Source organism: Phoca vitulina, unplaced genomic scaffold, assembly GCF_004348235.1.
Source record: "Phoca vitulina isolate PV1807 unplaced genomic scaffold, GSC_HSeal_1.0 scaffold26, whole genome shotgun sequence".
NCBI classification, from domain to species: domain Eukaryota; kingdom Metazoa; phylum Chordata; class Mammalia; order Carnivora; family Phocidae; genus Phoca; species Phoca vitulina.
This window is the reverse complement of record NW_022589729.1, coordinates 3,159,178-3,171,895: the sequence shown is the minus strand read 5'-3', so window position 1 is coordinate 3,171,895 and position 12,718 is coordinate 3,159,178.

Sequence of the window (12,718 nt, the reverse complement as noted above, 5' to 3'; positions counted from 1 at the left end):
GAATTGAATTAAATGGAATGGAGATATTAAGTGTCCAAATGCTGAATAAGGAAAGTGCCCCTGGATTTGAAAATAATAAAAGTGTATTTCATTAACAATTTTAATAGCCTGAACTTTCTAGTAGTTCACTTTTGCCTTATTTCTAATTAGTCTGAGATAGTGAGGCATTTTATATGTGCTGAGGGCGTATTCTCTATATGTTTGCATATGCTGTCCAGCTTGGGGCTTATATCAGTAAAGGGGAATAGGAAGGTTTATATTTACAGTCAAATTACTACTATGAATTTTGTGTGGGGAAGACCTACTTGGAGGTTGTCTACTTTCTGTATCTTGTCTTTATTGCCAGCCTCTCTGTACAGAGAGCAGGTGGTTCCCTTTTGGAAGGTTTCTGTCACAAAATTCTTTATTTGTTTATTAATGGACTCGTTTATTCATTCATGAAGCATGCATTCATTGATGGCTCACTCTGGGCATTGTGGAAACAGCAACAAGCAAAACAGCCCCTAATCTATGGACCTTACTTCCTGGTAGTGGAAACAAAAAAATCAAGCCATAAATAACTGAGTAATAAATCTGATGGTGATAAATGCTATGCAGACCAGGTGAGCATGCGCAGAGTGAAGATGAGAGCAGAGGGTGCTTGTTTATCTAGAGAGGTCCAGGGACACCTCTGATAAAGCAGTAATTGAACACAAACCTAAAGAAGTGAAGGCATGAGGCATGTAGGTATCCAGGAAATGAGCAGGGCAGGCAGAAGGGAAGGAAGCGCAAAGGCCCTGAGGTGAGAGAGCATACTGAAGAAACTAAGATACTCCGATTTTAAAGAGGTGGAGAGGAATTTGAGATATGTACAAGGTCGTAGTTAAGCTGGTTTGAAACTCAGATTTGGAATAATGAATGTTCCAGATGACAATAAATCACATATTTGTATTTATGTTTTAAGATATGCCAGGATGAGAAGGTTTTATCTCATTCGTCACCTCCACTGAATTTGAAGTGGCTGTTTGGAGCTTGCTGTGGAGCAGGAATTGGAATGGCTGTGGTCAGTTGTGTCGTCCATGGGAGTGAGTGTGTGCATGTGGGGTCAGGTCGGATGGCACGGAGGCCTTATATTTGCCATCCTGGAAGTAGGGTGGCTTGAGGAGAATGTACATCCAGGTTTCTAAAAGATCTCCTTGTTAGCGGACACTAGAACAAGACCTGGGAGAGATAAGCACCCATAGTCACGCCTGCCTTTTCAGCCCTGACCATCTCCCCCCACCTCGATCTGACCTCCTGACATACCTTCACCCTGCTTGTTGACAGAGTGAAGAGGGCAGAGGAAGGTCAGAGAGGTTCTCAAAAACTATTTGCATCTCCCCAAAGTTTCTTGGGAAGGAGACTCAAGCAAGGAAGTTAAATTCTTATTGTCCATTAGGAAAGGAAGTGAATTCTAGAAACAGGAATCCATACCTGCTAGGGATGGATTGTGTCTGCTCAGACGCACAACTCTTCAGAGCCATGGTCCCCAGTCCCCAGAAGAAGTGAGAGGGGTTGACCAGTTAGCTTCTCTCATCCTGGGCTCTGGTAGCCTGCCATCAGCTGGAGGAGTGACCTGCAAGGATCCACTCAGTGTTGTCCTTGTGCCCTAGTCCCTACATTTGGTTCTCTTCCTCCAGGCCTCCACACCCAGGTAGTCTGAGAGTTGGAAGAGACTCCCCTTCCCCATCCCCACCCTCCCCTGCAATAAATACAGTGACTTCCACCAAGAGCCATGCTTGACTGGGGTAAGCAGGCAGCCTTCAAACTAAAAGGGGACTGCGGTGGGTCAAGCGGGGGGGCAGGCAAATGGAGAAAGCTGGTAATAAAAATCAGAGCGAAGAGGGAGACGAGGATGCTGAAGCTTGTTTAACCCCATCGAAATGCCGAAAGAGAACAGAAAGATTTAGGTAAAGTAACTTTCAAGGTCACCACTGCTGTGCACGCAAGTGGGCCTGGAGGCGGGGAACGCGACCCTCGCGCCTTTCGGGCACTGGCCACCAGGGGGCGCCCGAGTTCATGGCAAAGTCCTGGTCCTGCCGGATCTGGGTCCGGGGCATTCTGGGAAAGGAGGGCAAAGACTTTCTTGAAAGGACTCCTAGCAAAGTAATGTGTTTGAGTCTGTGCTTCCCAGTGATGACAGGGAGGAGGTTCTGCTTCCTAAACGCCACGGCCAGCACTCTGGGTCATTTCAGGGGCCCCTGACGAGGTGGCACTGGTCCGCCCAGAGCCCAGCTCTGTGTTAAGCAGAGACCCGTGGGCCATCTCCCTTCCTTTCTCCCTCCTCGGTGCCCGCCGGCTTCTCTTCCTGCTCTTCCCCCGCCTCGGAGCCAGAGCTGGCTGCCAGACAGTTTTAATTTTTAATTTTAATTTTTTCCAACACTGGAAAATAATCTTTGCCAAGATCCCATCAGCTGCACAATGAGCTCCTGACATGAAGGTGTCTTCTTTCCTTGCCATTTGGTCGTTTTTGAACCAGCAGGCATTCTGTGTCCCCTTCTCTCGTGCCCACTGTGGCTTCTTTCTCCTTCCCCAGGTGTGGTGCCGCCTGGAAAGAAGTTGTATCTGAGAACTGTTCTCTGCCAGACCAGAAACAATTGCGAAGACCCGCGAGAGTCTGACCCTTTCTCACCAGGCCATCGTGGGGCAGTGGGTACTTTTATTTTTCCGGGGTTCCTTTGTCTGGATGAGGGGGTTGAGGGGCTGGGTGAGAGTCCTCCCCTCTCCCCCAGCACGCAGAGGTGTGGAGCTGCCTGGCTGGAGAAGGACAAGAGGGCGCTAGGGTCTGAGGCTGAGCGGAGGCCCCAGGAGGATGAGACCCGAGCGGGTGGTTTGTGCCTGTTTCTCAGCTTCCAACCAGCGTCTTTTCCGTCTAAATGCACATGAGGCGTTTATAGACTTAATTTTCCAGGCAGGCTGTAGGAGCCTCTGTGATCCAAGAATCTCTTGTTAGTTTTAGACTTGAGCAAAGTTGTGTATCAGTTAGAGTCCAGTTGGGGAACAGAAGCCACCCCAGTTACTTAAACAGTGAGAATTTAATATGAACAATAGTTAACTAGGCATCACATTGTCAATTAGGTCACTGAAAAGGCAGGAAGAGAACACTAGGTCATCATAAACGTAGCAATCACAGGAGACCCTACCACTTGTAGGACTTGGGGGTCAAAGGGAAGAAGGAGGAATTATAAAAATTAGGACCTTGGGGGGGGTGCCTGGGGGAGCTCAGTCAGTTAAGTGTCCAACTCTTGGTTTCAGCTAGGGTCCTGATCTCAGGGTCCTGGGGTCGAGCCCCACGTTGGGCCCTGAGCTCAGCATGGAGTCTGCTTGAGATTCTCTCTCCCTCTCTGCACCGCCCTCCCCTAAAATAAATAAAAAATATAAAATTAGGACCCTGGAGGATTGGCCTGGTGGACCTGGGACCCAGACCTCTGAGGGTGGGGCATGGCCAGCTGGTTTGTCTCTGACGTAGACACCGGGGAGCTAGCTGTGTGGTGTTGGGGGGATGCAGATGGCCTTCAGCATTGCTATTACTGGGGTGAGAAAATATTGCTGGGGCATCTCTCAGAGCCACAGATAGCAGCAAGGAAGCCCAAAGAGGCAAACTCCCAGGAGGAGGTAAATCCCTTCTTCCACCATCTTCACTTGGCAAAGCCTAACATGGAGTCATCTGGAAAAACAGAAAAACAGAAATGTACAGAATCCTAGCCCCAGCATTGCAAGGGTGATTTTAGACTGGCACAGTGTGCTTGACTAGAATAGCAGAGGGGGTCAGGTGTGGGCAAGGGCAAGGGAGAGACACTCAACCAGTATTTTTTTTTCCTTTCCTTTCTTTTTTTTATTGCTGATACTTCAAGACTAATAGGTTTGATGATCGACCCCTAAGATGTCAGACTGGCTGCCTGGGACAGGAGGCTTATGTGGTTCCTGCACAGTAAGATGGCCCCATTCTCGGATACTCTGGTTTCTCTTCAGATCGGCTATCAGTCCAGAGAAAGTTCTGTGCGGGCTTGCAAGGCACGAGGTCTTTGGGGCTGCTCTGCCAAGCTGGGACTGCAAACAGGAGTGCTGCCTCCCTCTTGTGGACACCTGCGGTTCTGCATGAGGGCAATGTGACCTGCCCTTGGTAGGACTTCACCTGCCCACCTTGAACTCCAGGAGTAAGGAGGGAATTGGCTTGGAAAGGTCAGTTTGATTCTCTGATGTCAATGAGCAGTCACTGGTTCATGATGACGGTGACTTTCTTCAAAAGGGATGAAAGTCTCATCACTGAGATCCAGATCCACTGCGCAAAGAACCCAATGGCCTGTTTGGCCAGCTGCAGAGACCCAAAGCTAAAAGACAAGCCTATCTCATCTAGACATAGGCTTTGGGCCTTGGAGTATCTTTTAAAGTGGGGCAGGGTGCAGACCTTCTCTGTAAATGGCCCAGATAGTAAATACTTGAGGCTTGCGACCATACTGTGTCTGTCTCAATGATTCACTCTGCTGTCTTAGGGGGACGGTGGCCATGGACGGTAACCAAACAAAAGGGTAGATTGTGTTCAGATACAGCTTTATTAGTGACACGGAAGTTTAAATTTCATATAATTTTTACCTGTCATGAAATATTATTCTCCTTTTGATTTTATGAAATTATTTAAAAATATAAAAATCATTCTGGGCTTGCAAGCCTTATAAAAACAGGCGGTGAGTTGGACTGGGCCCATGGCTAGAGTGGGCCCTTGATTTACAGTCTTCAACAGTTCGGATCCTTAGGTGGTGCCACTATGAGCTAAAATCATCCAAGTGGCTTCTGTACTACCTTGCAAGTTCTAGAAAGTTAGCTGTGTACCTACAGGATCCCACAGGCCGTGAGGTCAGCCTGAGCTTTCTGTGCCCTTCTTTGCAGGTTTGAGGGGGTTTCTGTGGGAGAAACTCTGGCTTTAAATTTTCCACCTTTTTTTTTTTTAACAAGACAGAGAAACTTATTCTCACTTAAATGTGTGGTGCTGGGTTCTAACAAATTGTGCTGTCCATCTGAACCTAATACATAGTTTGAAGAGTAGCGTAGTCTACCATTTCATCACTGATGAGAAGAACCACTCCAGATATCTTTAAATAACACGCGCCCTCAATGCACTGAGAATATGATGGGTTTAATGACAGTGTGATTTTTTACATGGTTTCCCAGAAACGCCATCCTTTTCAAAAGCAAGCAGCACTGTATTACAACTTATGTTCAACGTGTATGGTTTCTTTTGTCTCATGGATATTTAAACTGGAGATTCAGATGGAGACAGGGTACATATGAAGAACTCTGCAGGATTTTAAAGGGCTTTGGTGGAAAACAAGTTGAGGGCAGTGTTACCTTTTGGGTTACAAAGTAGGGCGTGGATCTGTTTGTGTTGTCTTTGGTGTGTGTACAGAAGCTTGGAAAAAATGCCCAAGAACTGAATACCTGGTGGATGTGGGGGACACACTTCACTGCATCCATTTTTATTCCCTGATTGTGAGCCCTATCTCTCCATCTGCCTCTTCCCTTTTGCCTCCTCACCTGTCAGCAGGACCTGACTGCCGGGCTGTGAGGACACAAGGCTCCAGAAGACACAGATGTGTGTGTTTCCAGTGAAGGAGGCGGGCATCTAAAGGAAAGCTGGTAATACCATGTGGTAAATGCTAAAGAGCCCGTGAAGGGACCCAGAGGAAGTGCTAATTACCTGTCCAGGAGCAGAAGAGGTAGGTATTCGGCTGGCCAGAGGAGGAAGGGAGGGGGACTGCTGGCTGAGGACGGGGCCTGCGCCCCAGCACGGGGGTGTAGGGGTGTGCTGGCAAGCATCTGGGCAATGTCTGCATCGCTGCTAGGGGTAGGGGGTGGTGTCTGGGGTTGAGTGATCGAGGGCAGAGAAGAGAAGGGGAGTGGGGGGGATGAGGCCTGGAAAGTCCGTGGGGGGCAGTGTGTGAGAAGAAATTTGTACTTTTCTGGGGCTGGGGGGATCCCTCAGAGGACGCACAGCAAATAGGGTGTGGGCCAGCAGTGGCTACAGACTGGGGGTCCCCGGTCTGTGAAATGGGGGGGTTGGACTAGCTGAGCCCCCGGTCCCTCACAGGGCTGACTTTTTGTGACCAGGTCAGTGTTTCTTCTCTTTATGAAATCGGTAGACCCATCCCGCTGAGGCTCAGCCAGGTACCCCGGGGAGGCCTCTCATCCAGGCCCTGCCTCCAGGAGGGGAGCAGTCCTCTGCCCCGTTGCTCAGGGGAGAAGATACAGCCTGGGCAGAAGTCACCGCCTGGCCTGGGACTGAGTCAGTGGTGGAGCCAAAGCCTGCTACCCAGTGGGAAGAAAGATGAGTCGCTGAAGAAACTGATGGCTGTGCTCCTCCCTCCCCACCCTGCCCAGATGTTCTGGGAGACTCTGGCTGAACTCTGGGGCACACCCATCCATGTTCCTGGCAAGCATGGCAGGCCGGAGTGTTTCACTACCTGGCTTTTAGCTGCTGCTGGCACAGAACCAGGACGGGATGGCTTAGTCCTTGCAAGGACTCCGTGATGCCCGGAATGGGCAAGGCACCTCAGGTGAGTGCCCTGCTGTGGTTGGAAGGATCCGAGGCAAAGGTTTAGTCACTGGGACTTGGCAGCTCCAGACAGGGGCAGAGTACTTTTCAGGCTGACGTTCAGGGTGGATCTCTCTCTACTTGCATATGAAATCAATGAGATAATGAATGTGAAAACATTTTGAAAAGTCACCAAACGTCTTGCATCCCCATGCTGCTGCTCTTCTTGTGCATTTCCCACTTCCATGTCTGTGCCCCCATCCCCCAAAGCTTCTTTGATTCCTTTTCTCCTTCTGCTGTTCTCACCTCCCGACTAAGCAGACACTGAGCTTTGTTGACTTGATTTCTGACATGTCTTTTACATGCATGCCCCTTGACTTCATTTCTGCGGTCCCTGCCCTGGCCCAGGCCCTGCATTTCTTACTTATACTAGAGTGATAAAGTCTATCTGTTCTACTTCCCCTTTCTTCTTTTGAATTATCAGCCACACTGCTACCAGATGTCGTCATCTTAGACCATACTCCTGATTATTTTACTCCTCCAGTCCAAAGCGTTCGAAGGCTATCTGTTGTCTCCAGAGTGATAAACTCTGAGGTCCAGTATTCAGGCCTCCCGGCTGGCCCACTTCCCTGTGTTCACAGAGATCCTCTGGCTCACCTTGGCTTTTTGCCCTTTGTGCTTTCACTCAAGCCCGGCAGTCTGCCTGGAATGTCTTCACTTTCAAAAACCTCCTGACAAGTCTTTTCTCCATCCTTCAAGGTTCAAAAAGGGTGGTACATAAATTATGTACAGGATACGAAAGGTGGGAATTGTTATATTTTAGGTGCATCAAAGAATCTTTTTTTAAAAAACCGATCTCATTAATGTATTCACGCAGCATAGATTCATTTTGTGCAGGGCACTATGCTGCGGGGTGGGGTGGAAAGGCTCACTGGGTATGCACGTGGGCACAGGGATCCAGAGCTCTGAGGATGAAGCATACGCCTTCTTTTTTTACTTACTCAAATCCACAACTGCAACTCCAATGCTAGCGCAAAAATATCTGTGGAGTGGCTGTGTCTCTTTTTGCTCCAGCTACTAGGAAGCTCAAAGGCAAATCTGACTCTCAGGCACAGTATTCATTAGCTTGTTCAAATAATCACACACAACAGGTGCCAAGAATGTACTCAGAGCTACGTTACATCAAACTGATGAGCAAGACATATACATAGTTTCTGCCCTGAAGAGGCATCTATTAATTCTTATATAGTTAGCACATCTTCATTTCTGTTTTCTCTATTCCTGATCTTGCAGTTTGTTGAATCTATCTTTAGCAGGTTTTTTTTGTTTGTTTCAAGTTTTTATTTAAATTCCAGTTAGTTAACATGTAGTGTTACATTAGTTTTAGGACTAGAATTTAGTGATTTTATCCCTTACATACAACACCCAGTGCTCAAATATACCTTTAGTCTCATGTTAACTAAAATTACTTTCAGACGAGGAGAAGTACAGTCCATATATAAAAGTAAAAATGTTCCAGCACTGATAATGAGGTCCCAGATTTGATCTCTGTTGTCATGAATTATATATTTTTGCTCTTCTATCATGGGATCTCTCCTAAAGCCAGCTAGACATGTAAATATAACTGATAAAAAGTTTGATGTGATCACATCAATCTTGCAGGGCTTTATTTTTCTCTGTTCCACCTTGTAAACTCAGAGTGACCTTTCTCATTCTGTTGCGATGAAAATATTAGCCCCAAGTTATTATTTTGGGGGATGACTTGCTTTTCTGTTCCCAGTATATAATTTTAATTTAAAAAATCTAATACAGTATTGATAATAGTTGTATGGCACCTCAGATCCTTTCTAGAAACTAGGCGGGGTATGTGATGTAAATAAATTAGCATTTGAGTAAACATGGCATATCCATCAGAAGAAATGAGAGCATGGAGGTTCAGGGGTTAGGGGTCTCCTCAGCATTCTCTCAGAGGCCATTCTGGTTTAATGGACTCGGTGGGTGGAGAGGCAGGTGGGGTCCCCTCCTTCCTGAAAATACCTGTAAGGAGCCAGGGCCTTGCTACTGGGTTGGTGGAGGTGGGCTCTGCACCTGCTTAGCACAGAGCTACCTCTTTGCTGGGCAGTGCCTGCCCGTGGGCACGTTTGGAGGTGCTGCACCCCAGCACTGAATGCCCCAGTCCTGCAGAAGGCTTTAGTCGGGCCTCCAACTGTCCCCCCAGGCCCTGTGTTCAGGGATTTCTGCCCGATCCACCGACACATTCACCACGTAGCGACTGAGGTGTGGCAGGCACGTGAATCAGTGAACCGGGCCCAGGATTTTAACAGACCTCATGTCTTTAGAGATCTCTCTCTATTTGGGTGCCTGGGGGGTTCACTCCTTGTACCCCCCCCCCCCCCCGCCCATTATTTCCAGGTTCTTGGTATTGAGTGTGAAGTATCACATGTAGATGTCAAAGATGGGGCTTGTTAGAGCCCACAAGTGAGAAGCTTGGGCAGGAAGCCTGCAATCTGGGGACTTGGTATGGAGCATGTGGGATTTTTCCAGAAGAAATCCCTTCTCAGGTTGGGGGCGGCCAGATTCTACCCGAACCTCACTGGGTGCCAAAGTCTGTCTTTGCTCTGTTTAATTTAAGGCACGTTCTCTGGACACCCATGCCCACATGCGCGGTACTAGGGCCACACATATAAGTAAAATATGGTCCCAGAGGTGCTTATTGTCTCATGATGATGACGATGATGATGATGGTGGTGACAGCAGCTAAAATTCACTGAACCCTTACTACGTGCCATTCCTGTGTGAGGTATTTTGTATTATTTCGTTTAACACACACAAATTCACCCCAAGTTATTCCCTGGAGTTATTAAAAGGGGAAACTGAGGCTTGGAGAGATTAAGGAACTTGCCCAAGGCCATCATAAGGGGCAGAGTCAATGATCAGTCCCAGGTCTCTGTGACCTCTAACTGCCCTCCAATGCCACCCTCCCAGTCAGAGGACACAGCCTCTCCAGGGCACAGAGACACCTCAACTACCCAGCGACAAGTGTCATGGCTACACACAGGGACTCTGTCTGAATGCTGGTGTCACTCGTATGTGCTCCTGAGAACATGGCAAAGCCCGGATGATTTTCCATCAGAAGCTCTATCTGCTTGGCCCCCCGGGAGGCTAGACGGGGCCGTAAAGGATATTCGAGCATTAAGTGAACCAGATGGATTATTAGAGGTTTCACAGCCATCTCTTCATTAACTCTTGAAGACTATTTTATTCTTTTCCTTGTACGGATAAGTACGCTGGAGCCTGGAGGAGTTGGCCGATTTAAGTTTGAACAGTTCATAAATGTCACAGCTGGGATTTGAACTCAGGCCTCCGTGTTTCCAAAGCCAGGCATGCTCTTTCCAGTGCACCCGGTTATGCCATGGAATCGACTAAAACTTAAGGACACTCTCTGTTGAGTTAACAGTACTCGCTGGGGCTCTGGAGGGAAAGCATTGTGCTGGGTGCAGGAGAGACAGAGGAGTCTGCCATGGAGCCCTCTCCGAAGGAGCGTACAATCCAACGGCAAGGTGGAGTGGGCCATGCAGATGATTCTAGACAAGATCCAAAGAATGCGGTGCTGTAAATGGTGCTTTTGTTAGCTGACCGTCCCCCCCTCCAGTCCGGCAGCTGGTTTGGGATGCCCCTTTCACCCCCAGAAAGTGCCGAAGCACCTGGTGCTCCAGCTCCTTCGAGAGATCTGAATGTGAGCGCAGGACCAGGGGATTCCTGGGGGAAGATTTCTGAGGTCAGGAGGGTTTGCGGCTCCAGCACCCCCCACCACACCGGTCTCTGGCCGCCCCACCAGAGTACGGCCTTCTCTGTGTCTAGGCAGTAACGTGTCTGCTTTTTTTCCTCTTGCTGGAAACACACTTTGACATTTTTTAACAAATAACACAATTTTCCCTTTGTGTTTCCCTTAATAAAACACAGAAATGAGAGCAAGAAAAGGAAAGTAAAAAAACATGTTCCTGTCATCTCCACTCTGTAGCAGGATGTCCCCCCTCCCTCGCTGTCTCCCTCCCACCACGCGAGGGCCTCTGCCTACCCCGTCCTCACTCCTCACCCCAAATCTCAGCCACAAGCGTTCGTGAGTCTGGTGGTGGTACTTCGGTGTCTCTGCCATAGAAAGGGGGCTCCACGGCCAGTCTGCTGGTCTTCCCGAATCTTCCACAGATGGCTACTTGACAGGGGACAGGTGATGGCAGAGAGCCCAAAGAGGACCAGGGCCCCCTCCCAGGTGAAGAGGTACCGGCAGGTTACGAGGTCCCTGCGCACCCTCTTGAGGCTCCTTATTCATCGTTGCTCCTTATTTGTTATCCTGGCCTGTCTTCCTCCAATGATGGCAGCTTCCAGACCAGGCTGGCACGGGCCCTCCACTTCCTCCTCAAAGCAAAGTACTAGGCTTCAGACATAGTCCCTGGATCTCTTGGAATCTGCTTGAAGTTGCAGGATTCCTGATATTTGGAAGAGCTGCCTATCTCTTAACAGGGATAAATGTTAAGTTTCCACACTTGGGGCCAAACACCAATTATACAATTGCAATTGGTGGGGGGGGATGTGGCCTACCAGCAGCCCATGTGGAAAAGGACAGAGGGGGGTTTTGTTACTCACACACACAGGATGAGTCCGTGGCAGCCACGGAAAATGCTAACCCCCAAATCAGGCCATGTTAATGGGTGTTTTATGGCCAGAGAGAGGAGACGAGGTCCCGAACGCACGATCACTGCAAAGCAGGTCGGGGTGGCATGATTTAGGAGGGATAGAGAAAAAACCGGAGCAGGTTCAGAAACAAACGGAACAGAACAGAGAGGGCAGCTCTGCCCACAGCTGGCAGATCTTGGAAGTAGGATTTGACATTTCCGATGGCCAAACCTGAGCAATCAATGGGCCAGATGTGGCTGCGCTAGGGAAATGAATTTTGACCCAATATAAACTTAACACTTGGACCAGATGAGCTTTAAGGTCACCTCCCTCTCTAAAAGCCAGTCATATGGGGTGTCTCTTCTAAAGCCTGTTTACCTCACTTCCACAAACTCTCAGAAAACAGTATTTCTGATAAAAGGGAGAATATGGCTTCTTCTTCATAAAGAGCTTCTGGACATTGGGCTTTGTGGCCTCTTTGGTCATTAAAAAGGTGAAATCATAGCATTTGAGTCTAAAATGAAAAACCACGCGGCATGATCAGGAGAATCTTTCACAGATGGCAGGATGTCTGTCTACCTACCCACGATGTCACCAGGGTGGCTCAGGCCAAAGTGAGATGATATTGAGGGAGGAGTGGGGTTCATGATCCCCAATTCACTGAGAGGGAAAATAAAGCATAAAAGAGAAAACCCTGAATATACAAGGTGTATCTTTAATGGTTTGGACACATCCCTTAGCCACATCAGCATCTACCCCTGGACCAATTCTGCAAAGTACAACAAGGAGCTGTTGGTTCTACTGCCAACTCTACCCCATTGTTTCACAGATTTCAGACCGGGAAGGCCTTCCAGACCATCACAGACAGGAAGGACAACTGCACAGAAAGGTGAACTTGGCCCGCCGGACTCAGTGGCAGAGCTGGCCATGAAAGTGAGGTCCTTGGATTCCTGAAACCATGAGCTTTCACCTTTCCTAGAGTGCCCCCCCCCCACCCTAGTGAGCACAGCGCTCACCCATCAGTTAAGTAAGTGGCATTTGTTAATCACATATATGTGCCTGGCTCCGCACGAAGGACCCCAGGGCTTATAATGGGATTATGAGACAGTCCCCATGGTGAAGGTGCCCAAGAGCCAGCTGGGGGAAAGACAGTCCTACCCAACACTTGTGAGTGATCTATACTCATCAGGCTGCTTTCCAGATGCAAAGACCATTTCAGGGATTTGGGTCCCAGATCAGATGTTCTCATCTATCCCTATCTACTTTCAAGCTATTTATTCTCTAAATTCTTACCACTAGTTAAACATAGCTCGTAAATTCAAGACCTTTAGTGAAACCAAAACTCTGTTGGGCATTTAAAAATATTCCTTATGCTTGTGTTTGCCCGACTCCATTTTCTTTTTCTTGCCTGACTTCTCCTTTATATGTTATCCTAAGAATACTTCTGTAATTCATATTTTTTCCCCCACACGCTACTGGGGTGGCAAGAAAGGACAA